This window comes from Phyllobates terribilis, unplaced genomic scaffold (genome assembly GCF_046119375.1).
Source record: "Phyllobates terribilis strain yellow unplaced genomic scaffold, ASM4611937v1 Scaffold_7__3_contigs__length_470593459, whole genome shotgun sequence".
NCBI classification, from domain to species: domain Eukaryota; kingdom Metazoa; phylum Chordata; class Amphibia; order Anura; family Dendrobatidae; genus Phyllobates; species Phyllobates terribilis.
The window spans coordinates 319,006,250-319,030,822 of NW_027362767.1; the positions used below are offsets into that span (position 1 = coordinate 319,006,250).

The window sequence follows — 24,573 nt, forward strand, 5'->3', positions numbered from 1 at the left end:
CCCATAGAGACTATGATTGTACCACTGAATTTGTCCCTGGAGCGACTCTTCCTAAAAGTCGTTTATTTAATCTTACTATTCCTGAGAGAAAGGCTTTGGAGGAATACATACAGACAAGCTTGGCCGCCGGTCACATTAGGCCTTCCAAGTCTCCTGTGGCTGTTGGATTTTTTTTTGTTAAAAAAAAGGACGGCGGTTTACGTCCTTGTCTGGATTTTCGTGAGATTAATAAAATTACTGTACTCAATCCTTACCCACTGCCATTGATTCCTGATTTGTTTAAGCAGTTAGTGGGGGCCAAGTGGTTCTCTAAAATTGATCTCCGGGGGGCATACAATTTGTTGCGCATGAAGGAGGGTGATGAATGGAAGACTGCTTTTAACACTCCTGTGGGTCATTTTGAGAACCTGGTTATGCCTTTTGGTCTTACCAATGCTCCAGCATTTTTTCAGAATCTTATTAATGACATCCTTAGACCTTTGATCGGCAAAAATGTGGTTGTGTATTTGGATGACATTTTGATTTATTCGCCTGATCTGGAGTCTCATTGGCGGAGCGTACGTGAGGTATTACAGTTATTAATTGACAATTCGCTTTTTGCTAAGCTGGAGAAATGTGAGTTTGCTGTACAGAGAATTAGTTTTTTGGGCTACATTATCTCCAGTGAGGGCTTTGAGATGGACCCTGTGAAGGTTCAGGCGGTTCAGGAATGGCCTAGGCCTATTGGTTTGAAATCGATACAGAGGTTTTTGGGTTTCGCCAATTATTACAGAAAATTCATTAAAAAATGTTCTATTATTGTCAAACCACTGACCGATCTCATCAGGAAAGGTGCTAATGCGGTTCAGTGGACTACTGAGGCCATTGAAGCTTTTGTGTTTCTAAAGGAGAGGTTCACCTCTGCTCCCATCCTTATGCAGCCTGATGTGACTAAGCCGTTTTTGGTTGAGGTTGATGCTTCTTCGGTGGGGGTCGGTGCGGTGTTGTCTCAGAAAAACAAGGATGGAGTACATCCCTGTGCGTTTTTTTCAAAAAAAATTTCTGAGACTGAACTTAATTACGATATTGGTAATCGGGAATTGCTGGCTATTAAACTCGCATTTAGAATCATAGAATCATAGAATCATAGAATGGTAGAGTTGGAAGGGACCTCCTGGGTCATCTGGTCCAACCCCCTGCTCAAAGCAGGATTCACTAGATCATCTCAGACAGATGTCTGTCCAGCCTCTGTTTGAAGACGTCCATTGAAGGGGAACTCACCACCTCTCGTGGCAGCCTGTTCCACTCATTAATCACCCTAACTGTCAAAAATTTGAACACTGGCGTCATTTCTTGGAAGGTGCTGAATTTCCCATTCAGGTTTTCACTGATCATAAAAATCTGATCTATCTTGATGCTGCCAAGCGCTTGAATGCCCGTCAGGCTAGGTGGGCACTTTTTTTCTTGCGGTTTAATTTTTCCGTTACTTACATCCCGGGTACCAAGAATGTTAAAGCTGATGCTTTGTCTCGCAGCTTTTCTCCCATGGTCGGTGCTGAGGAGGAGGGGAGCATTTTACAAGAAGGTGTTGTGATTGCTGCATTGGACTCCGTTTTGGAAGATGAGATTCTTAAAGCACAGGAGAATGCCCCATCTAACACTCCCCATGGGAGGTTGTTTGTGCCTAGGACCTTTAGGAGAGATTTGCTTGTTGAGTGTCATGAGTCTCGGTTGGCAGGTCATCCAGGAATTTCTGAGACCAAGAGACTTGTGGGTCGCAGTTTTTGGTGGCCTGGATGGCAGAAGGAAGTCATTAAGTGGGTGCGTCAATGTACGGTGTGTGCTAGATCTAAGTCTTCACATACTCCTGCAGCGGGGTTGCTTTGCCCTCTGGAGGTTCCTAGTGCACCTTGGACACATCTGGCTATGGACTTTATTACTGACCTTCCCCCCTCTGAGGGTTTCACAGTCATCTGGGTGGTCGTGGACCGTTTTAGCAAGATGTGTCACTTGGTTCCTTTCATCAAACTGCCCTGCGCTAAGATACTCGCTAAGGCCTTTGTCAAGGAAATTGTCAGACTACATGGCGTTCCTACTGACATTGTTTCGGATAGGGGACCTCAGTTCGTGGCTCGTTTTTGGCGTGCTTTTTGTGACAGGTTGGGAGTTCATTTGTCGTTTTCATCCGGATATCATCCCGAGTCTAATGGCCAGACGGAAAGGAAGAATCAGGATGTTGAGCAGTTCTTGCGTTGTTTTGTGGCAGACAATCAGGAGGGGTGGTCTGAGTTTCTGCCACTTGCTGAGTTTGCTCTTAACAACCATACATCCTCTTCTGCTGGTTGTTCGCCTTTTTTTTGTTGTTCTGGGAGACATCCGTCTTTTGGGTCATTCTCCAAATTGGTATCGGCTGTGCCTGAGGAGGAGAGTTTTTCCGGTGACTTGGAGAGAGTTTGGACGGATGTGCGTGGTAATCTTCAGGAGGCTAACATAAAATCTAAGAGGTACTTTGATAGGAAACGGCAAGAGGTTTTGTTTGCTATTGGTGACATGGTTTGATTGTCCTCTAAGAATCTGCGGTTGAGGATTCCTTCTAAAAAATTGGGTCCCAAGTTTGTAGGGCCCTTTAAGGTGCTTCAGGTAGTTAACCAATCTGCTGTTAGGTTGGAGGTTCCTACCTCCTGGAAGATTAATCCGGTGTTTCATGTTTCTCTGTTGAAAAGAGCTTATGTGTCGGATGGAGACGTCTCTGCCACTGTTCCTCCGGTGGTGGAGGACGGGGAATACGAAATTTCCCGCATCCTAAATTCTAGACGGTATAGAGGGAGTTTGCAGTATCTCGTCGCTTGGAAAGGTTTCGGACACGAGGATAACTCATGGGTGAGGGCGGATGATGTTTCTGCTTCCAGACTTGTCAGAGCGTTTCACAAGAGGTTTCCTGATAAGCCTGGGCCTAGGGGATCCGGAGGATCCTCATAGAAGAGGGGGTACTGTTAGAACTCTCCTGTTAGGTTTTTTCTATCTTGCTGGTCACGTGACCTTGTTTGCCTATTTAATCCTGCTCCGCCCTCCTGGCCTTGCTGGACTTCATTGTAATTTCTACTCTTAAGTTAGCCTGGTGCTTAGTTACCTTTCTCAGTCAGTTTAGCTTGGTCTTCGGACCTTTATGTTCTATGTTGTGTGTTTGTCTTTTACTGCTACAATTTCTGCTAGGAGGTGCCCAACTTTATCCCAGTCCCTAGTTCTTGTAGGGATCCCTCCCTTACATCTATAGGTCTTCGTACAGACTAGCCGAGGACTTTAGCGGGTCTGATCGCAGGATCAGGTTCCCCGTTACATCGTAGGGATCTAGCTTAGTTCTATTGTAGGGACAGATCTCCTTTCTTTCCTTAGTGCTTGTAGCAGATCATAACAATGCTATGGCTGGGGGAGATTTACTATAGGGGGTGATTTATGGCATGGCCGGGGGAGATTTACTATGGGGGGTGATTTATTGTATGGCTGGGGGGTGATTTACTATGGGAGGAAATTTATTGTATAGCTGGGGGAAGATTTACTATGGGGGTGATTTATGGTATGGCTGGGGGGAGATTTACTATAGGGGGAGATTCATTGTATGGCTGGGGGAGATTTACTATGGGAGAGATTTATTGTATGGCTGGGGAAGATTTATTATATGGCTGGGGGAGATTTATTGTATGGCTAGGGGGAGATTTAATGTATGGCTAGGGGGAGACTTATTGTATGGCTAGGGGGAGATTTATTGTATGGCTGGGGGGAGATTTATTGTATGGCTTGGGGGGAGATTTAGTGTGGGGAGAGGAGTGGGAGAGACTGTGTGTGTGGGTGATTTGTGTGGACACAAAATGGGGAGAATGGGTGTGTATGCAATATGGGGAGCGAAGGAGGGGAATATATACAGACACAGTATGGGGAGCGAGGGTGATGTGATGTGTGCAGACCCAGTATGGGGAATTGGGGGGATGTGTGAGGAGGTAAATATATGAGGAGACAGTATGGTTAGCAGGGGAATGTGAAAGAAGACAGTATGAGGAGAAGGAGGAGAGGGGAAATAATTGGGGGAGAAAAGTGTGAGTGAGCACAGAATAGAGACTGAGTAGTGTTGGGGGTGTAGTATGGGGGGAAAGTGTAAGGGCACAGCCTGAGGGGACAGTAAGCCAAGGAGGGGGAGTGTGATGAGGGGGTATGTAGCGTCGGCGTCCCTGCCTCCTACTAGGCAGGGACGCTGTTCCCCTCACCTCTCCGCTCCGTGCCCGGCGTCCTCCTCCTGCTTTGCTGGCAGCGCGCGCTGCTTCCCGGCCACTGTGCTTAGGGCGCGCGCGCTCCCCCTCTCTTAAAGGGGCCGCGCGCGCCGTCCTAAGGAGTCCCCGGCCAATGGCCGGAGGACCTCACCATATATAAGGCACCTCCTCCAAAATGGAGGTGCCCGAGCAATGTTGTTGCAAAGCCTTCACTCTGCTTCAGCCCTCAGGTCCCGTTACCAGTTACCTGCCAGTCACCTGCCAGATTCCTGCTTGTTACCTGCCAGTCTCCTGCCAGATTCCTGCCTGTTACCTGCCAGTCACCTGCCAGATTCCTGCTTGATACCTGCCTGATATCCGCTTACCTGCTTGCAAGCCTGTGGTCCGACGGTCTGCCTTCCGACACCTGTCAGTATGTCTATGGACCAGCCTGCCCGCTCACCTGGGAGCGCTCACCTGCTACCTGCCTGCTAGCCTACCTGGAGGCTCTGCCGTCACTTGCCGTCACCACCTGCCAGTCCAGAGACTCTTGCCCGCTCACCTGGGAGCGCTCACCTGCTACCTGCCTGCTAGCCTACCTGGAGGCTCTGCCGTCACTTGCCGTGACCACCTGCCAGTCCAGAGACTCTTGCCCGCTCACCTGGGAGCGCTCACCTGCTACCTGCCTGCTAGCCTACCTGGAGGCTCTGCCGTCACTTGCCGTGACCACCTGCCAGTCCAGAGACTCTTGCCCGCTCACCTGGGAGCGCTCACCTGCTACCTGCCTGCTAGCCTACCTGGAGGCTCTGCCGTCACTTGCCGTGACCACCTGCCTGTCCAGAGACTCTTGCCCGCTCACCTGGGAGCGTCCACCTGCTACCTGTCTGCTAGTCTACCCAGAGACTGTCCCTGTCACTTGCTGTGACTACCTGCCCTTCTACCCAGAGACTGTCCCTGTCACTTGCCATGACTACCTGCCCTTCTACCCAGAGACTGTCCCTGTCACTTGCCGTGACTACCTGCCCGTCTTCCCTGGGAGCCACCCGCTTCCTTACAAGGACCGCCCCCTTGTATAGTTGCTCAGAGGTTCCGCCTCCCAGATCCGTTACAGTTTGCTCGGGCCATGGAACCCGGTGGCACCCAAGCTCCCTCTCTCTCGGACCTATGTCATGAACTGTCCCGTCAGAGGTCCCAACAGGAGTCCATCCTGAGTCATCTGCGGAATGTCAACTCTCGCCTGGACACTCTGACTGCTCCACCAGCAACCACCGCTAGTGTCATGACTCGCAGCCCGGCAGCGCCGCTGCCCACCAATACCATGGCATCCTGCCCCGGACCCCGGCTTTCTGCACCTCCTCGCTTCGGAGGCGACCCCGCTCAAGCTCGGGGCTTCATAAACCAGTGCACCCTGCACTTTGAACTCTTGTCCCACCAGTTTATCTCCGACCGGGCCAAAGTAGCCTTCATCATGTCCCATCTCACGGGGGAGGCACTGGCTTGGCTAAATCCTCTATGGGAGAGAGGAGACCCCCTGGTGTCCAACCTGCCAGCCTTTCTCACGGCTTTCCGGAAAGTCTTCGACGAACCCGGACGGAAGACCTCATCTGCATCATCTCCATCAAGGAAATCTCACCGTGGGCCAATATGCCATACGATTCCGTACCTTTGCTTCAGAGCTGGCCTGGGATAACGACGCCCTGGTGTCTGTCTTTTGGGAGGGTCTGTCCGGCCGTATTAAAGATGAACTCGCCGGTCGGGACATACCTACCACTCTCGACGACTTAATAACTCTTGCCACCCGGATTGACATCCGGTTCCAGGAACGCGCCAAAGAGGTCACCCGTGAGAGGAGGTTTCCACGTCTAGCCCCTACCTTTCAGAAACCTGTCACTTCTCCTGCTACTCCCCAGGCGCACTCACCCGAGCCTATGCAGGTCGACCAGACCAAGATGGTCAAAACCCGTCAAGATTTACGCCGTGCCGAGGGGAGCTGCTTCTACTGTGGCAGTAAGGAGCACCGGATCCGTTCCTGCCCGGAGAGGTCGGGAAACGCCTGTGTCTAGGATCACTTAGAGAGGTCGTCCTAGACAAGAGTAAACCCTCTCCATCTCTGTTGCTGTCGGTCTCTATCATCTGCGGGGAGAACCGTTATTTTGAACTAGCCCAACTTGACTCTGGAGCTGCCGGAAATCTCATTTCTCTGTCTCTGGTAGAGAAATACCGCATTCCCACCAAACCTCTAGCTGTACCCTTATCTGTCGCTGCCGTGGATGGGGGCCTCTTACCACATCCCATCCAACTCATCACCGAATCCATAACCCTGCAGGTGGGAATGCTGCACTCTGAGAGCATCTTCTTTCATGTTCTGCCTGGACTCTCTCACGCCCTCTTAATAGGCCTACCTTGGCTTCAGAGACATGCACCCGTGCTTGATTGGCAGACCGGAGAAGTCCTTCGCTGGGGACAGGACTGCCATAAGACTTGTTTAGTTCCCGTCCATCCTGTCCGTCCTTCTCCTACTCCAGCCAATCTACCTGGTCTTCCGGCTTCTTATTGGTCGTATGCGGACGTCTTTACTAAAAAGGAGGTAGAGACATTACCCCCTCATAGACCATACGACTGCCCAATCGACCTGATGCCCGGCGCTACTCCTCCCCGTGGGCGCATTTACCCTTTGTCCGCTGCTGAGACCCGATCCGAAAATCTACTTCTCCGGCGGGAGCAGGCTTCTTCTTCGTCAAAAAGAAGGACGGCTCACTCCGTCCCTGTATAGACTATAGAGGCCTTAACCAGATCACGGTGAAGAATAAATACCCCCTTCCGCTCATTCCGGAATTATTTGACCGTCTGAGGGGGGCTAGAATATTCACCAAGCTGGACCTCCGTGGGGTGTATAACCTGGTCCGTATCCGTCAGGGGGATGAATGGAAGACGGCATTCAACACCCGGGACGGCCACTATGAATATCTGGTAATGCCCTTCGGTCTCTGTAACGCTCCCGCCGTCTTTCAAGAGTTGGTCAATGACATCTTCCGGGACCTTCTCTACTCCTGCGTAGTGGTGTACCTGGACGACATCTTGGTCTTCTCTCCGGATCTCCCCACACACCGGAGGGATGTTCGTCAGGTTCTGCTCAGGCTCAGGCAGAACCACCTCTACGCTAAATATGAAAAGTGCCTCTTTGAGCAGACCTCGCTTCCGTTTTTGGGCTACATAATTTCTCAGACCGGCCTACGAATGGATCCTGAGAAACTGTCTGCCATCGAGAAGTGGCCTCGACCAGAGGGGTTGAAGGCTATTCAGCGGTTCCTGGGCTTCGCCAACTACTACCGCCTCTTCATACCGCACTTCTCTTCCTGGACTGCCCCTATCTCTGCGCTCACCCGTAAGGGCACTAATCCCAGAGAATGGCCACCCGAAGCAGAGGAAGCCTTTCTTTCCTTAAAACAGGCTTTCTCTTCCGCCCCGGTGCTGCATCGCCCAGACGGCAACAAGCAATTCTTCCTGGAAGTTGACGCCTCCTCCTCTGGAGCCGGAGCGGTACTTACCCAAAAATCGTCTTCCGGGAGAATGGTAACTTGCGGCTTCTTCTCCAAACTCTTCTCCTCTTCCGAGCGCAACTATTCTATAGGAGACCGAGAGTTATTGGCCATTAAGCTGGCATTGGAGGAGTGGCGTTACCTGCTCAAGGGGGCTCTTCACCCAGTAATAATTTACACGGACCACAAGAACTTGGCTTACCTCCAGAGTGCCCAGAGACTTAACCCGCGCCAAGCCCGGTGGTCCTTGTTTTTTGCTCGCTTTGATTTTGTTCTTCATTTTCGCCCGGCTGACAAAAACATCAAAACTGACGCCTTGTCCCGATCCTTCCTGGTGTCTGATCTTGAGGAGGAACCTAAACACATCATCGATCCCGCCAGAGTAATGCAGGTGGCCCCCGTGAGTCTAAATCGTCTCCCTCCCGGTAAGACGTTCGTAACGGTACCTGATCGGGAGAAGATCCTACACTGGGGTCACTCGTCTAAGCTTGCTGGCCACGCCGGTCAGAAAAAGACCCTCCAGCTTATCACCCAGCACTACTGGTGGCCTACCCTGCACAAGGACGTAATAGACTTTGTTTCCGCCTGTGTGTCCTGCCCCCTGGCAGCATATAGCTATGGACGTCATAACAGATCTCCCTGTCTCTGCCGGTTGTACGGTCATTTGGGTGGTCGCTGACCGCTTTTCCAAAATGGCTCATTTCATTCCCCTGCCAGGCCTCCCGTCTGCACCCGAGCTGGCTAAAGACTTTATCCGCCACATCTTCCGTCTCCATGGCCTGCCCCTCCACATCGTGTCGGATCGTGGGGTCCAGTTCACCTCACGCTTCTGGAGAGCCACATGTAAGCTGCTAGACGTCACCCTGGACTTCTCCTCCGCATACCACCCACAGTCCAATGGTCAAGTGGAGCGGATCAATCAGATCCTGACCAGTTACCTCCGGCACTTCGTTAATGCCCACCATTCAGACTGGGTGGATCTCCTGCCATGGGCCGAATTCTCTTACAATAATCACGAGAGCGAATCTTCCTCCAAATCCCCGTTTTTTGTAGTCTTCGGTCAGCATCCTCGGATCCCATTTCCCGTCTCCACCTCGGTGGACAATCCGGCTGCGGAATTTCTCGTTAGCAAATTTTCCTCCATTTGGGAGAGTACCCGATCCTTACTCCTTCAGTCGTCCGAGCGGATGAAAAAACACGCTGACAAAAAACGCCTGGAACCTCCACAATTCCGTCCTGGAGATAAAGTCTGGCTCTTGTCCAAGTATGTCCGGCTCAAGATTCCTTCCTACAAGTTAGGGCCTCGGTTCATCGGCCCACTGGAAGTTATCAAACAAATCAACCCAGTGGCCTATAAATTGAAACTCCCGGTCAACTTGCGGATCCCTAACTCCTTCCATGTATCTCTCCTCAAACCCGTGGTACTTAACTCTTTTTCCAAGTCTACAGGAACGCCTCCTGCTCCGGTTTCCGCTGAAAACGAGTTTGAGGTAGAGAACATTCTGGCCACCAAAAGGGTAAGAGGAAAAACCTTTTTTCTGGTAGATTGGAAGGGGTTTGGTCCTGAGGAGAGAACTTGGGAGCCCCGGGAGAACATCCATGCCCCTCTCATCCTTGATAAATTTCTGTCTGGCCTAAAAAAGGGGGGGCCTAAAGGGGGGGGTACTGTAGCGTCGGCGTCCCTGCCTCCTGCTAGGCAGGGACGCTGTTCCCCTCACCTCTCCGCTCCGTGCCCGGCTTCCTCCTCCCGCTCTGCTGGCAGCGCGCGCTGCTTCCCGGCCACTGTGCTTAGGGCGCGCGCGCTCCCCCTCTCTTAAAGGGGCCGCGCGCGCCGTCCTAAGGAGTCCCCGGCCAATGGCCGGAGGACCTCACCATATATAAGGCACCTCCTCCAAAATGGAGGTGCCCGAGCAATGTTGTTGCAAAGCCTTCACTCTGCTTCAGCCCTCAGGTCCCGTTACCAGTTACCTGCCAGCCACCTGCCAGATTCCTGCTTGTTACCTGCCAGTCTCCTGCCAGATTCCTGCCTGTTACCTGCCAGTCACCTGCCAGATTCCTGCTTGATACCTGCCTGATATCCGCTTACCTGCTTGCAAGCCTGCGGTCCGACGGTCTGCCTTCCGACACCTGTCAGTCTGTCTATGGACCAGCCTGCCCGCTCACCTGGGAGCGCTCACCTGCTACCTGCCTGCTAGCCTACCTGGAGGCTCTGCCGTCACTTGCCGTGACCACCTGCCAGTCCAGAGACTCTTGCCCGCTCACCTGGGAGCGCTCACCTGCTACCTGCCTGCTAGCCTACCTGGAGGCTCTGCCGTCACTTGCCGTGACCACCTGCCAGTCCAGAGACTCTTGCCCGCTCACCTGGGAGCGCTCACCTGCTACCTGCCTGCTAGCCTACCTGGAGGCTCTGCCGTCACTTGCCGTGACCACCTGCCTGTCCAGAGACTCTTGCCCGCTCACCTGGGAGCGTCCACCTGCTACCTGTCTGCTAGTCTACCCAGAGACTGTCCCTGTCACTTGCTGTGACTACCTGCCCTTCTACCCAGAGACTGTCCCTGTCACTTGCCGTGACTACCTGCCCTTCTACCCAGAGACTGTCCCTGTCACTTGCCGTGACTACCTGCCCGTCTTCCCTGGGAGCCACCCGCTTCCTTACAAGGACCGCCCCCTTGTATAGTTGCTCAGAGGTTCCGCCTCCCAGACCCGTTACAGGGCACAGTATAGAGAATGGGCCCTATAGGGGCGACACAGTGTGAGAGGACAGTGTGAAGAGGGGGCCTAGTATGGAAGGGAGGGGGCAGTGTGGAGGGCATGTACCATAAGAGGGAGAGTGTGGGGGTCATATTTTGTGCAGGGAATATAGTGAGGGGCAGTTATTTAGTCAGGGGCTCAGTGTAGGGCAGATATTTTTATTCAGGAGCATTATAATAACTCTGCTATCTTTAAGGGCATCGTGTGGGGATGTACTGCAGAAGACCGGAGAAGATGGAAGTCTGGAGAGATGAGCTGTGGATGAGAAAAGTCATCATGGCATCTGGACAAGATGAAGAAGAAAGAGAACAACTCCAGAGACAATGTCATCTATAAGGTACCTGGATGTAAATGTTTTTTGTGATACTGACTAATTCACATATTTTTTATTTATGTTAGGAACATTAAAGAGGTTGTTTAAGTTTGTGATGAGTCTGTAGTCATTCTATGTGACTGCAGACTTCTGACTTCTCACAGTGCGCACTGCATGCTGTCAGGATTCTCTGGTACCGGCGATTTGTATACTTGCAGTCACATGCTGACTAGACATGCGTGGCCTCACTCAATGACAATGAATTGAGTGAGGCTGGTCACGTCTAGTCGGAATGTGGCCAGAAGTATACAAATCACATACTTGTGCAAGGCAGAATCCTAAAAGTGTGCAGTGCATGCGCTGTGAGAATTCAGAAGCCTGCAGTCACACAGAGTGACTGCAGACTATGATCTCAAACCTGAACAAACCCTTTAATCATAAAATGAAACACTGTAGCCAATCCTAACAGTGTGTAATATACTCGCTGTCAGGATTCAGCTCTGCTTGCAGGTTCCAGCAGTCATCACATGGATACCTCACTCATATGCGATTTTCACACATACAGTCAGGTGACAACGAGCTTCTCTTTCTGCTTCTCTCAGTTTTTTACTGAACATTGAGAGAATTAGGAAGAGCAGCTCATCAGCACGTGACTAAGTGTGCAAATCGCATATGTGCTTGGGATGCGGGGATGGGGGAGGGGTGCCAAACTGACCTCTTGCCCTGGGTGCCAAAAAGCCTAGATCAGGCGTCTCAAACACGCGGCCCCTGAGGCTCCGCTGTGTGGCTCTCGGGCCCCTGAGACAATCACGTCCAGTGAGCCAGGGGCCCGTCGCCGTCACCGCTTTTTTTCAACTGAATGTGCGTCCCCTGGCGTAGTCGGCAGGATGCAAGCTCATAGCACGAAGAAAACGGGAAAGCACTGGCTCAGAACACAGAAGAAAAAGTGTTGGAAGACATGCGGCCCAAGATGACGGCCAGAAGCATGGACTACAAGATGGAGACAGCCGCAGTAAAGAGAAGGAGAAGAACCACCTATCGTGGGAGTGGATGGCATCCGAGAGCGTGAAAAGGTATCCAGCCCCCACGAGTTCCGGCCCAAAGAAGGATGGGCCCAGCAGCCAAGATCTGTCCCAGGATGGGAGGTACGGTGGAGAAGAGGGTGCAGCGCAGAGTAACATCCGGCCCAGTGAGTATCAGCATGTCAGGGAAGGAGGCGTGGCTGAAGGCAGAGCCGTCAAGAGTGATGTGCCAGAAGACCGGCCCAGAAAGAGGAGGAGTTGGACGGGCAGGACGTGCTTCACTGGTAGGCAACCGGCGCCATGCTCAGCATGCAAGGAGAAGGAGGTGCAAAAAGGAAGAATGGCAGCCGGAGGACCCGATTGCTCCATGAAGATGAGCGACGAGGAGGCCATCCCTGAGATCGTCACCCCAGGGGCTGCAGCCAGAAACCGTCGATCCACAGGCACTGCCCATGAACCAACATCGCTACCACCGGTTACTGTCCAGTGGTCCACTGTGCCCCAGCCCAATGTAGGACTGCTAGTCCATGAGCTGCAAGTGTGGTGTTGGAGCCGGATGCCAGGAGGTGCTTTCCCCTCGGCCGAAGGAGAAGAAATTCCAGGCGGAGCCGAAGCAACAGCCCGAAGAAGGTGAGGAGCGTCTCCCCTTGTTGCTGGTCCCACTCACGACGCCCGCAACAACAAGTCCCAGCTGGACGGTGGACACTCAAGGGTCCAAAGGTGGTGAGTCAGAGGTGAGAGCATCCAAGAGGAAAGCCTCAGATGTCAACTGGTGGCAAATGGCATAGGACGTGTTGACTACACTCCTCACCCATCCCCCATAGACTGTGAGCCCTCGTGGACAGGGTCCTCTAGCCTCCTGTACCTGTCGCTGACTCGTTCTGTTTAAGATTATTGTAAGTGTATTTGCTATGTTTACCCCCTTTTTCACATGTAAAGCACCATGAATAAATGGCGCTAAAATAATAAATAATAATAATAATACACCTCCTGCTAAGCATCACCTTGAGTACAGAGCGATGCGGCTGACAGTGCCTAATCCCCCGATGACACTGCACGAGCACTGGAGGTGGACTGACACCTTCCTACGGGGCTGGCTGGAGGTTTCCAATGCGGCGCGGCGGGAGACAGTGGAGGATTCTCAGACCCGGGGCCAGGTGATCGAGTTTAATATTAAAAAGGGCTATGGATTCCAGAAAGAGGAGTGGAAGGGCGACAAAGTCTATTTTAGTCGGGACGTCGTCAAGTGCAAATATCTGCCCTCCCGTCTCCACAACCTGCATGTCGGGGACGTTGTCTACTTTGTATGTGAGTGTACCTGGGGGTGGTACGCGGCAGCGCTAACACGCTACTATGAGTGGGAAGATATCCTCGAGAGGGATGAGGAGGTCTTTCAAAGGAGAGCTAAGAGGGAGGTCATGCAACGATGAGCTAGGGAGGCCCCCAAAGGATTCCTACCTCCGCCTAAAGCAGGTAGTTTACGTGAGGAAGATCATCAGAGAAGACGCCAATGGGAGGAGTCTGGGGATGAAGAGGAGGAAGACTTTGAAAGATGCAGGGCAGCTGGCTCTCCCAATGAGACGCATACTGTCAGCTTCACGCCAAAACACCCGGGGGGGCTGAAGGAGCTGGTCAGGTGGCTGCTGGGATCCCACAACCCAGCACCAGTCACGTGGTCCAGAAGTTTAGGGTCACAAGCTATGGCCCTACCCAGGTCGGCTGCGGCAGTGCTACATCCTCAGACGAGGACCCTGGGCAAAGCAGGTACCCTTATCAGCCCTGGAAGTGGAAGAAATCCCCTTCATCCATGCCCTGGGGCACCTTCATGAAGGAGCAGAGGGGGGCCCGAAAGAAAAAGTGAAAGTGCCTGTGCAGAGGTCCGTTGGCCTACTAATTGTTTAAATAACCCACTAATGGCGGTTCTTACCTGGGACTGTTTCCAAATGGTGACAGATCGTCCCATATTGTTAAAGTTGCTAAAGAAGAAGGAGAGCTGGAGGACTGTTCCCATAACTTCAAGGCCAGCAATACCTTAAGCGCAAGTTGTCATTCCTGTGAGCTGCTCAATTTGTTTATATTTTTATTTTTGTTGTGCCTTTTTCTGCTGGAATTAGCAGAACTGAGGCACACCGTGAGGTTTGATATCCTCTACTACTAAGAGACTTGCGGCCTAGTAGGAAGAACCGGTGACCCCCGCTAAGGCCAGGAAGAAAAGGACTCATGGGGTGCTCCCCGTGACTATGTACCTCAGGATACAGCCCTTAAGGAAGATGAAGGCTATTGGTGAGTTGACCTGTTTTGATCAAATATGGACACTGTGCTTCCGGGGTCCTTACCAAGAAGGACCGGTACTCCTGAAAAGTTTTGAATGTTATGATAATGAACTGTCCTCATTGCTGTTCAAGGGCCCTTAACCGAGAAGGGCCGGTTCCTACCCAAGGAGAAGACTTCAGGACCAGTCTCTTACTAAAATGTTTTAGTAATATGTTAAAATATTGTAAGTGTTAATATGTGATTGGTTGTCTAGTATGGCCGAGGACGACCATAATTAATGTGTGGGGGAATGTAGTAGTGGGGAAGGAAGTAGCTTCCCTCTGGTACTGAAAGAGTTAAAGAGTATGTTCCCGACAATTAGATCTCTCTGGGCTGCAGTTAGGTCCAGTTAAGGGGTTAGCTGTGATAATCCAGCCCAGTAGAGGAAATGGGAACCCAGTGCTATGGTTAGGCACAAGATGTGAATACATGCTTTGTTTGTAATATGTTTCCTTGTGGGCTGTAGTATTGGTAACCAGCCACAAGATGCCACTGTCCCGGATGCAGATGACAGGTTAAGTCTGCCAGTAGTATTGCAGGCATTTAGGACAGTGAGGGGGGTTAATTGTGTGTGAGGACAGCCCATAGAGGGTGGGCAGGTTAGGAAAATCTCTGGTTAGTTTCCAGAAGCAGGAAGTGAGAGTTCAGTGAAAGATAGTACTTGGGACAGTACGGACAGCCTCGGTATAGTGGCTGCTAGGGCAGACATGAGCCCCATACAACAGACAGTGGATCCCCAAGGAGAAGAATCCCTCTACAAGAGTCCCCTTAGCCGACCTGGGAAACTCAAGAGAGTCATTGAGGACCCGGGGGCACATTCTGTCTGCAGGCTGCAGAAAAAGTCAGGACTCAAACCTAAGATGTGGGGAGAACTAGGATCCAGATATACTGTCACTGGTGAGAAGGATTTTCTAGGGCTAGAGAACAAGGCAAAAGAGATGCTTCAATTAAATTGGGAACCAGGGGTGAAGTTGTATCAAGTACCTGTGGGAAAGATGACAACCCGTTGGGCCTTATCCATTATATCTGCCTGTAAATATTGTACATATTCCCCTTCCCCAAGTAAAGTCCCAGTTATGGTTATTAACCTCGTGTCCTCTGAATTTATTGCTGCCCTGGTTCCAGAAGAGAAATGCCTGGAGACAGACGAAACCGGCTGGTCTGAAGTAAGTGGAAAGCACCACATACACTGCAGCACATTAGAGGGAGGCCACATATTGTCTGTAGAGTGCAAGAGCGAGCAAGGGCCACAGCTCGCCCACGACTACCTCGCTGGGGCACCTTACATTAGTACTAAGTATCGGTCATCAGTTTGAGAGCCACGAACAACCCCATTAAAAGGGAATATCTCATTATAATTGAGTTGCCTAAATTAGAGGCATGATGTAATCAAAGATGAATGGATGTGCTAGTATTGAGGAGAACATCACTAGTCACCACAACAGCGAGGAGCGACTGGCAGATGTTTTAAATGTAGATTTTCTCCATCATATTAATATGTCTTTACCATTGGCTTATTTGACCACTATATTATCATACAATTTACCGATACATCTCTAATCACCCAAATTAATTATAGGTTCCTTTGGGGAACAGGATTGAACAAACATCCGAAAAAAAGAAAAATGTGTGTCGGGAACAAAGTACAATAATATTGCTAAAAAGTAAATTTTTATTAAACAGATTAAAAGTTATATAAACAATGTGATTGAAAAACACTGAAAAAGGCAGACATCTACAACTAAAAATTAGTGGGTGAGCTAATCAGGAAAGTTTAACAGGTACATGTGTACATGGATGCACAATTCACAGGTAACCATGCAATAACACTATATGTATACTGGTCAATCCAATAATGCATATATGTATGTACATGAAGCCGAGGAATTAGTTAATTTGCCAATGCAAAGGTAATTTCCCTTCTGATATATAGTATCTAAATATATGAATAGCTATGTCCAATAATTAAAGAAAGGGGAAAATACAAAAGTACAAACAAGAAGTTAAATTAAAGTGTATATACTGTAGATGATTAACTCACCCACTAATGGACCCGAAACGTGTTTCACCGGTGCTTCATCAGGGGTTATACAGTATAGCAGCTTCGGTGAGGGTCCAACCGATGATCTACAGTATATACACTATACTACAATGGATGACTATGGGGTGCATTATACTCCTATGCATGGCTATAGGGGTGCATTATACTACTATGGATGACTATGGGGTGCATTATATTACTATGGATGTCTATGGGATGCATTATACTCCTAGTCATGGCTATGGGGGTGCATTATACTACTATGGATGTCTAGGGGGTGCATTATACTGCTATGTATAACTATGGGGGTGCATTATACTACTATGGATGTCTATGTGGGTGGATTATAACACTATGGATGTCTATGGGGCGCATTATACTACTATGGATGTCTAGAGGGGTGCATTATACTACTGTTGTTGACTATGGGGGTACATTATACTAGTATGGATGTCTATGGGGGTGCATTAAACTACTATTGTTGACTATGAGGGTGCATTATACTTTATGGATTACTATGAACTGTGCACTATACCACATGGATGACTATAAGCTGTGCAGAATATTATATGGAGGACTATGGTATGCATTATACTATATGGAGGACTATGGGGAGTGCTTTTACACTTCTTCTATGGGGTCCCATGAATTCTATGTATGCCCCTGGTGAGTATACTGGTTTATTTTCTTCTATACGTTAAAGAACAGCGGCAGAACGGGGACATATACCAGAATGGGGCCAGGATGAGGGACATATATAAAGTTTATCCAGGATGTGGAGGACCCGGTCAAAATCTTGCACCGGTGCCCATCAGACTATAATTACACCACGGGTTGCCAGTAGTGCCTGACTACACATAAGCTGACAGTGTAAGCTTGCAAGCTGCTTACAGACTTTCTTTATTTAATCCATTAACTGTAAATGGCACCTGCTGTGATAAGTAGAGGAAGACTGGCAGCTTTCTGACTGCAGGGCAGAGCTTGTTTACTGTCGTAAATAAGAACCTCTCAGCAAGGCCTCATTCAGATATCAGTTTTTTGCGCATGAGTGCTATTCGTGATTTTTACAGGTAGCACTCGTACCTATGGTAGTCTATGGGACCATTCATATGTCCAATTTTTCCTTCAGACCGGGAGGTCTGCGGAAAATATCAGAGACATGTCCAATTTTGATCCCAGTGTCATAACAAAATCGGCAATGCAAGTCAATGGGTCTGTGAAAAAAATCGGACTGCATTGAGCTGACATCCGAGTGCAGTCCAATTTTCACAGACTGTCAGAATGGAGAAGGTGGAGAAATTGTTTTTTTTTTTTATTTCTCCAAGTAAATAATCGGATGACACTCGTACCACACTCTGATCAGTCTCATCAGAATAATCGATCCGATTTTCTCAGACATCTGAATGAGGCCTAAATTAATGGTTAACTGGACAGGAAAGTGCAGTAAGCCTTGTCCAACCCAAACTACAAGAAGTAAACAGTGAAAAGGAAATTAGTGCGGGTTTATTGTTAGTTACCAACTTTCATCGTGACACAAATTATACTCAGTTGATGGATGTAATATGATGCAAGACAAAGGCAGAGCCTGTTTACGTAAAAGGTCACTCCACCTGTCAGGCTCACCAGGTGAGGTGCATCCTCTAAGTCCCAGGTCCGGGTGGACACAAGGGTCCCGGGCGCTGATGCAGGAAGGCAGGTGTGGTTCAAGAACTTGGAACAATGGAGACCACAGGCAGACAGGTGAAGACAGAACACAGGAAAGTCTGAAATAATGCAGGCAGAAACAGGCCAGGAGCAGATAGAGGGGCACAGCAAAACAAACTGAACTAAGAGTCTTAATACCAAGTCCCATGTGTGTGTCATAATGTGCCTTAAATAGGTCTAGGCATATGATGTTATGGGAATACGCTGGGCCACTTGTAAAATCCAACGTGGAGCACAGCAAAGGGCAGCAGACCCAGGGGAAGTAAAAGGAGCCTGGGATAGGTGTGTAAACTACCCAAACACATAGATCCTGTTACACTCCTAGGTGGCGCACGTGGTTCGTGGACCCACTGCTCCACAGGATGGACTTTTCCTGGATGGGCGTGACTAAGCAGTTACCTTGGTGTTCACTGGAGCCTCTAGTAGTGAGGTCAGGCTTGTGTGGCAGTTAGCTGCGAGGTGCCTCTCCAGGGCGACATCCGGCAGCAGCAGCTGACCACAAAGGGCAGAGACATTACTTCAGATTCTCAATAGGGTAGGACGGCCACTTGGGACAGGTTCAGACTGTGCCGAAAGGACGGCCACTTGGGACAGGTTCTCACTGTGCAGACAGGACAGCCACTTGACAGGTTCTCACTGTGCAGATAGGATGGCCACTTGGGACAGGTTATCACTGTGCAGACTGGACGGCCACTTGAGACAGGTTCTCACTGTGCATACAGGATGGCCACAGGGATAGGTTCAGGCCATGCTGACAGGACGGCCACAGGGACTGGTTCAGAGATCTGTCCTGGGTATTCGGCCCCAGGGAGGCAGACAGGTACCGCCGATGCAGCCATGGGGTACAGGTACCGCAAATGCGATTTCAGGATACAGATATGGCACCCCAAGGGTCTGGTTGCCACAGTGGCATTGCTTCCCTCAAAAGAGGTAATGCAATACCTGGAAGCAAGCAGGAGTTCTTTTAGCCAGATACACAATACATGCAATACTTCCTGGCTCTAGACCAGCAAGGGGAGGACCCTCCCCTTGGCAACTGGATGTGGAGGCGGGGTTAGTTAGTTTAGTGAGGAGTTGAGTTTAGGACATTGAAGAGAGAGGAGCAAGGGACTGGAGCTGGAGATAGCTCGTCCTAGCTGGAGTACACAAAGAACCGGACACCGGAGTCCGAGGCTGTGGGACACTTCAGGCCCAGCAGCAGATACCGCAGGGCAGGAGATTGCAGGTCCCCTGGCCCCCATCAGACGCCCGGAGGCTCAACAGCACAGAGGGACCAGCACCGCCACGAGGGAGCGAAGCATCCACAAGGCCCGAGCTGCCTGCCATACGGGTGAGCACAGCACGTTACACTCAGGGACGTGGGCTACAACATAGCTACAAGCAGTAAAGCCAAAGAATACAGTGAGAAGGGCAGGCCTACAACTCCATCTGGCAAGGAGGACTCTATGTTTGCTTCCAGGCTGACCGGATTCTTACTTCTAGCCAGTACTCCAGTCCATGCTTGCCTAATTGACAACTGTGAGTAAAGACCCTGGGACTGCACTATACTGACTCTGTGGTTATTACTGATACCCTGCACAACTACCATCATCCATGCACTGCCCTGAAGCTAACTCTTCCTGTGGGGAGTTATACCACCTTTGCTGCCAAACCATCAGCTTCAGAGGACTGTTCCGCAGCGGCGGCCTCCATTAGCCGCACTCCACAGGTGGCGTAGTCGGACATTATAAAACCCATATATACAAATTACCCTTGGATTGACCGCCCTGGGCCACGGACCCAGTCACCGCCACAGTGACTACAACCCCCAGCATCTACCGGCCCGGCACCGGGTACCCCATGGCCCAGGGGGCGCGTCACAGACACCACCGAAGCGGTCACAGGCAACAAGGACTAACTATTGTGGGCAAGCGGGACACAGGATACAGGATACTATAACAGGCTAGGGACGGGGAACCTGGCAACATACAGTTGCATACAGACCAACCACCTAACAGAACTATAGGGGTTGCTCAGGCACCTCCCAGTTAGGGAGGGTGCCTTATATACAAAATGTCTCCCAGCTATTGGCTGGGAGACACCTTGCAGGTGAGCACACATTTAACTAAATGCCTCTCAGTGTTGCTGGGAGCATTTACCACGTGCACACATTGCCCCTTTAATAACATGGGAGCGCGCGCACGCGCACCCTAAGCATGCCGTCGGGACACAGTGTGGCGTGCACAGAGGAGGAAGGAGACAGGAGCATGCCGGGAACCGCACTGCAGGCTGGGGCGGTGAGTTAGCCAGCGCCCCTGCATGGAGGGAGAAGGGGTCACCATGCGCAGAGCGTAGCATAGCTCTACAGACCCCCATTGATAAAACAGTTTTTACTGAAATTTTGCCGTTAATCTGCTTGAAATGTCTCAAACTTTTTGTGAAGTTTCACGGTTTACACTAGTCGCAGCAAACTCCGCCAACTTTTTGAAAAGTAAACATAGCTTGGTCCAGGATGGGGCTTGGACAAGTGTGCCTGAAAAATTTGCCATAATTTAAGTCACAAGTCACAAAGGTGGCGTAAAATACAACAGACATGTACGTCAGTCTCTGGATGGCGGAAATTTATGGGGGTAATGCACGGCAGTTGAAAGATGCGGCAAATTCATTATCAGGCATCTTACTGGAGCTCTCACTTCATCAAGACTGGTGTACAAAATGCCAGTCTTAAAGGGAATCTGTCAGCAGGATTAACTGGTGCTCAAATGCAGCACTTATACTAATATGGTCCACTTATCTTTTAAGTACGGTATGTCTGTTCATTTCATTGTTGGAAAATCCCAGTTAAAAGTGCATTTAGAAGGGTAATAGGTGCATTTAGAGGGGCTGTCACCATATGTTAGTCCTAATCAACCAATCAACCATATACAAGTCGATTGGCTTTTGATTACTGGCCTGTTTACATGGAGTGATGCGCTGTTCATAACAAGAATTTAAGGCCAACATGAAGGATCCAATGATCAGACAAACAAAGATTTGCTTGTTTGTGGGGTGATTGCCGGCATGCTTACAAGGGCAGATAATTGGGAATGAGCATTCTTATGAACACATTGTGACCAATCCCCGGCCCATCTATACACCTAATAGGGTGTTCCAGAGGAAAAAATGGGGAGGTGATAAATATTAAAATAGTAGGGAACCCTGGTGGAGGATGCTGTTGGTTGCACATTTTTCTCATTGGTAGAATTACTACCAATAGGTTATCATGTAATAATTCATCATAGTTCACAATGCAAAAGAGTGGTAAACTGGATAAAAATGTATAATGACATCTCAAGAATCAGATGATATTTTCCTTTCTTCAGCCGTCATCATGATAAAATGCAGCAGAATATACTCTCCTTAGCAATCTACTGGAGGCTAAAACTGGAGCTTTTGTTGTATAGTCTGTCGTCTTTTAACAACAGGCGAGCAAGCCGAGTTGCTGTGGCAACCACAGTATTAAACAAGGAATTGACAGGTGTTGATGGATTGCACAGCAACAATCTATATGGATGACATTTTAGAGCGTTTTTGTCTATTCAATTATGATTTCATTCTGTTTTTGGAAACTGACAACTGTTTTCGTAATGTGTTATCTTCAATGATTTTTCCATGTATGACAGATTATAAACCTTAATAATATGTATGTGTTGTTAAAATATTATGTCTATCGTCACTGGTGTATTGATCAATGAAATAGATAATTGGGTTATTTAGAAAATCTGTTCTTCCAAAATAACAGCTGTGCTAATATGTAATTACTCTACAATCGTGGTATTAGATGGAGTCATTCCTCTATAAATAGGCTAGATGCTGATTGTAATACAGGCATCACACAGCGGTAAATCCAAATTCATGTTAATCCGTGTTTTGGATATGTCTAACTCCACTGGTTGTATTACAGACTTATACATTTATATTGCAGCCACTACTACACCAAATCATTAATATTTGATCGGTGGAGGTGTGACACCCGGGACCCTCGCCGATCAGCTATTACTGGCAGCGGCCGGAACGTCTCGGATCCCGCCGGAACACAACAGGTGCGTCATTTCTGTACTGGCCGTGACCAGGTTCTGCAGGTCCACCCCCTATTCAAATAGCGGATGGGGGAAATGATGGAGCTGCTGTGTTCTGGCAGCATCTGAGACCTGCAGTCCGCTGCCCGTGATGATAACAGTGTGTCACCCCCACCTATCCTGACAATAGGCCATCAGTAAAAAAGAAACTCTTCCAATATTGTCATGTCTGGGTGATGTCTCTATGCTTCAATATATGGATGGTACACAGGAGAAAACTCTGTATCTGTAACAGGTAAGTATTAACAGTTACTTGCAAAGAGATTCAGCCTCATCCAATCTTCATAAAAAACTTGAAGTTTATTTTATCCTTTTAAAAACATTAAACGGATTAAAGGGAATCTGTCAGCCCCTTGGACGTACAGTACCTAAGCTATTAATATGGGCATACAGGTTCTAGAATACTTAAACTAGTCATACCTGTATGCCTCATATCTGCGGTCCTGTTCTTCAGAAATCATCTTTTAATCTTGTGTTCTTCCAGGCTCTGGGGCGTCCGGTGTCTGGAAGGAAACACGACCTCCGGTCTTCATTTGCGTGCATGTCGCCTCCCATGAGCGTCACAGGGCCCTGTGACGTCTAGTGGTTGTCCCGCGTCTGCGCCCTGCACTTGTGATATTCCACGTTACTTTTCCGCTCTTCTATGGGCATTGGCTTCTTGTTTCTTATGCGCAGGCGCTGGTCCAAGGGGGTAACAGATTCCCTTTAAAAGGAAAGTTGGAAAGGGGAGCTAACATATTTGAAGAGGTTGTCCAGGACTGATATATTGATACCCTACTTATAGAACAGATCATTAATATGAGATCAATGAGGGTCTGGCACCCCATTGGTTAGCTGAAATTCGCTAAGGCAGCAGCGGGCTATAAGAAATGTATTGGGTGGAACGTGTGACAGTGCTTAGTGGCCACTGATGAGTACAGCGCTTTATTCAAGTGAAAGGGATATAAAGTACAGGACTTGGAAATGATCTGCCCCATATATCACTTATATACTGCAGATGAAGTACAGAATTTTAGATGATCATTAGGGGTGATGAGTGGGGGCCCCCCCATAATTTTCATATATTAATAACCTATCCTTGGTATAGGCCATCAATGTCAGTCCTGGACAATGACTTTAACTATATCACTAGTCCGTACCCATAGCTGATGTCCCCATACTGAAAGCATGAATTAAAAACACAGCCAACTTCCTGTTCCACAGGGACAATCAGAACATAGATAAAGGATATTAACCCTCAAGTACTATGCAGCTGATGTGGGTATGAAACAATTGTGTATGTCAGTAAAAGTTTATGTATAACAATATATATCTATGCATGCTATTTGGAGAAAAACTAATATCATACATATAAATATATATCAAATGCTGTGTATGTGTAATGTATTCAAATAGTTACAATAAAAAAAGAATAAACATAAATTGAGTAAACATAAATTGTTTTAACATAAACATAAACAGATAAAAATCTAAAAAAAACAAAAATGTAGCATAAACATAAAAAGGAAAAGCATAAATTGAGTCTAGTGCATACACAGAAATTATTGGGCCACATAGCAAAAGTCCTATTCGGGCGACTCCATCCCCTCAAAAAAAAGACTTGGCAGGGTTATGGCGCATTGGTGCAGTTACAGAAGGGCATACCCACCCCTTCTGTAATTGTACCCCTACTGAAGCTCCTTAATTTTCACACTCTCTCTGATACCCATTTCATAGCCCTCATAGGGTATGATGTCCCAAAATGCTTCCCCCACACACACAGTGTGATACCCCCACATTATTTATTTTATTATTATGCTTACTTGTATAGCACCATTAATTCCACAGCGCTTTATAGATATTGTCATCACTGTCCCCACTGGGGCTCACAATCTAAGGAAACCCACGCAAACACGGGGAGAGCATACAAACTCCTTGCAGATGTTTTTCTTAGTGGGATTTGAACCCAGGACCCCAGTGCTCCAAGGCTGCAGTGCTACCCACTGAGCCACGAGGCTGCCCACGCAGTGTATTGTCCCACACAATTTGCCCTCACAGGACCTCCCCACAAGCACAGTATGATAATCCTACAGTGCCTCTCACAGATTATGATGTCCCCATAGTGACTCCTACATTTTGATGCGCCGTCAGTGACCCCCCTCCCACAGTTTGAAGGCTCCACAGTGTCCCTTCACAGTATGATGTCCCTGTAGTTCTCTCACACATTATTAGGACCCCACAGTGACACCCCAACACAGTATGATACCCAAAGTGACTCTCAACACAGTATGATGCCCACATAGTCCTCCCCCCACACTGTATGATGCCCTCACAGTATGAAGACCCAAGTCACCCCCACACACAATATGATGTCCCAGTTACCCCTTCACACAGTATGATGGGCCCACACAGTATGAAGACTCCTACACAATATCATGGCCCCTAAAGCCCACCATACAGTGTGATGCCCCACACACACAATATGTTAGTCCCCACAGCACCCCCACATAATGTTTCCCACACACAACATATTCTCAGTTTTCCTGCCTGAGAAAATAAAAAACCCTCTCCCATAGCCCATTTCCCCAATGCCC

The 24,573-nt window shown here is 49.0% G+C and overlaps 1 long non-coding RNA gene across 1 annotated transcript in view; it reads right to left on the minus strand.

The window, feature by feature from the left end:
• LOC141154746 (uncharacterized) overlaps positions 1-24,573 on the minus strand; it is a 43,940-nt gene that overhangs the window by 13,813 nt on the left and 5,554 nt on the right. Inside the window, exon 2 of the long non-coding RNA XR_012247470.1 lies at positions 22,421-22,703. This is a non-coding gene — a long non-coding RNA (uncharacterized lncRNA). The remainder of the gene's footprint in view (positions 1-22,420; positions 22,704-24,573) is intronic.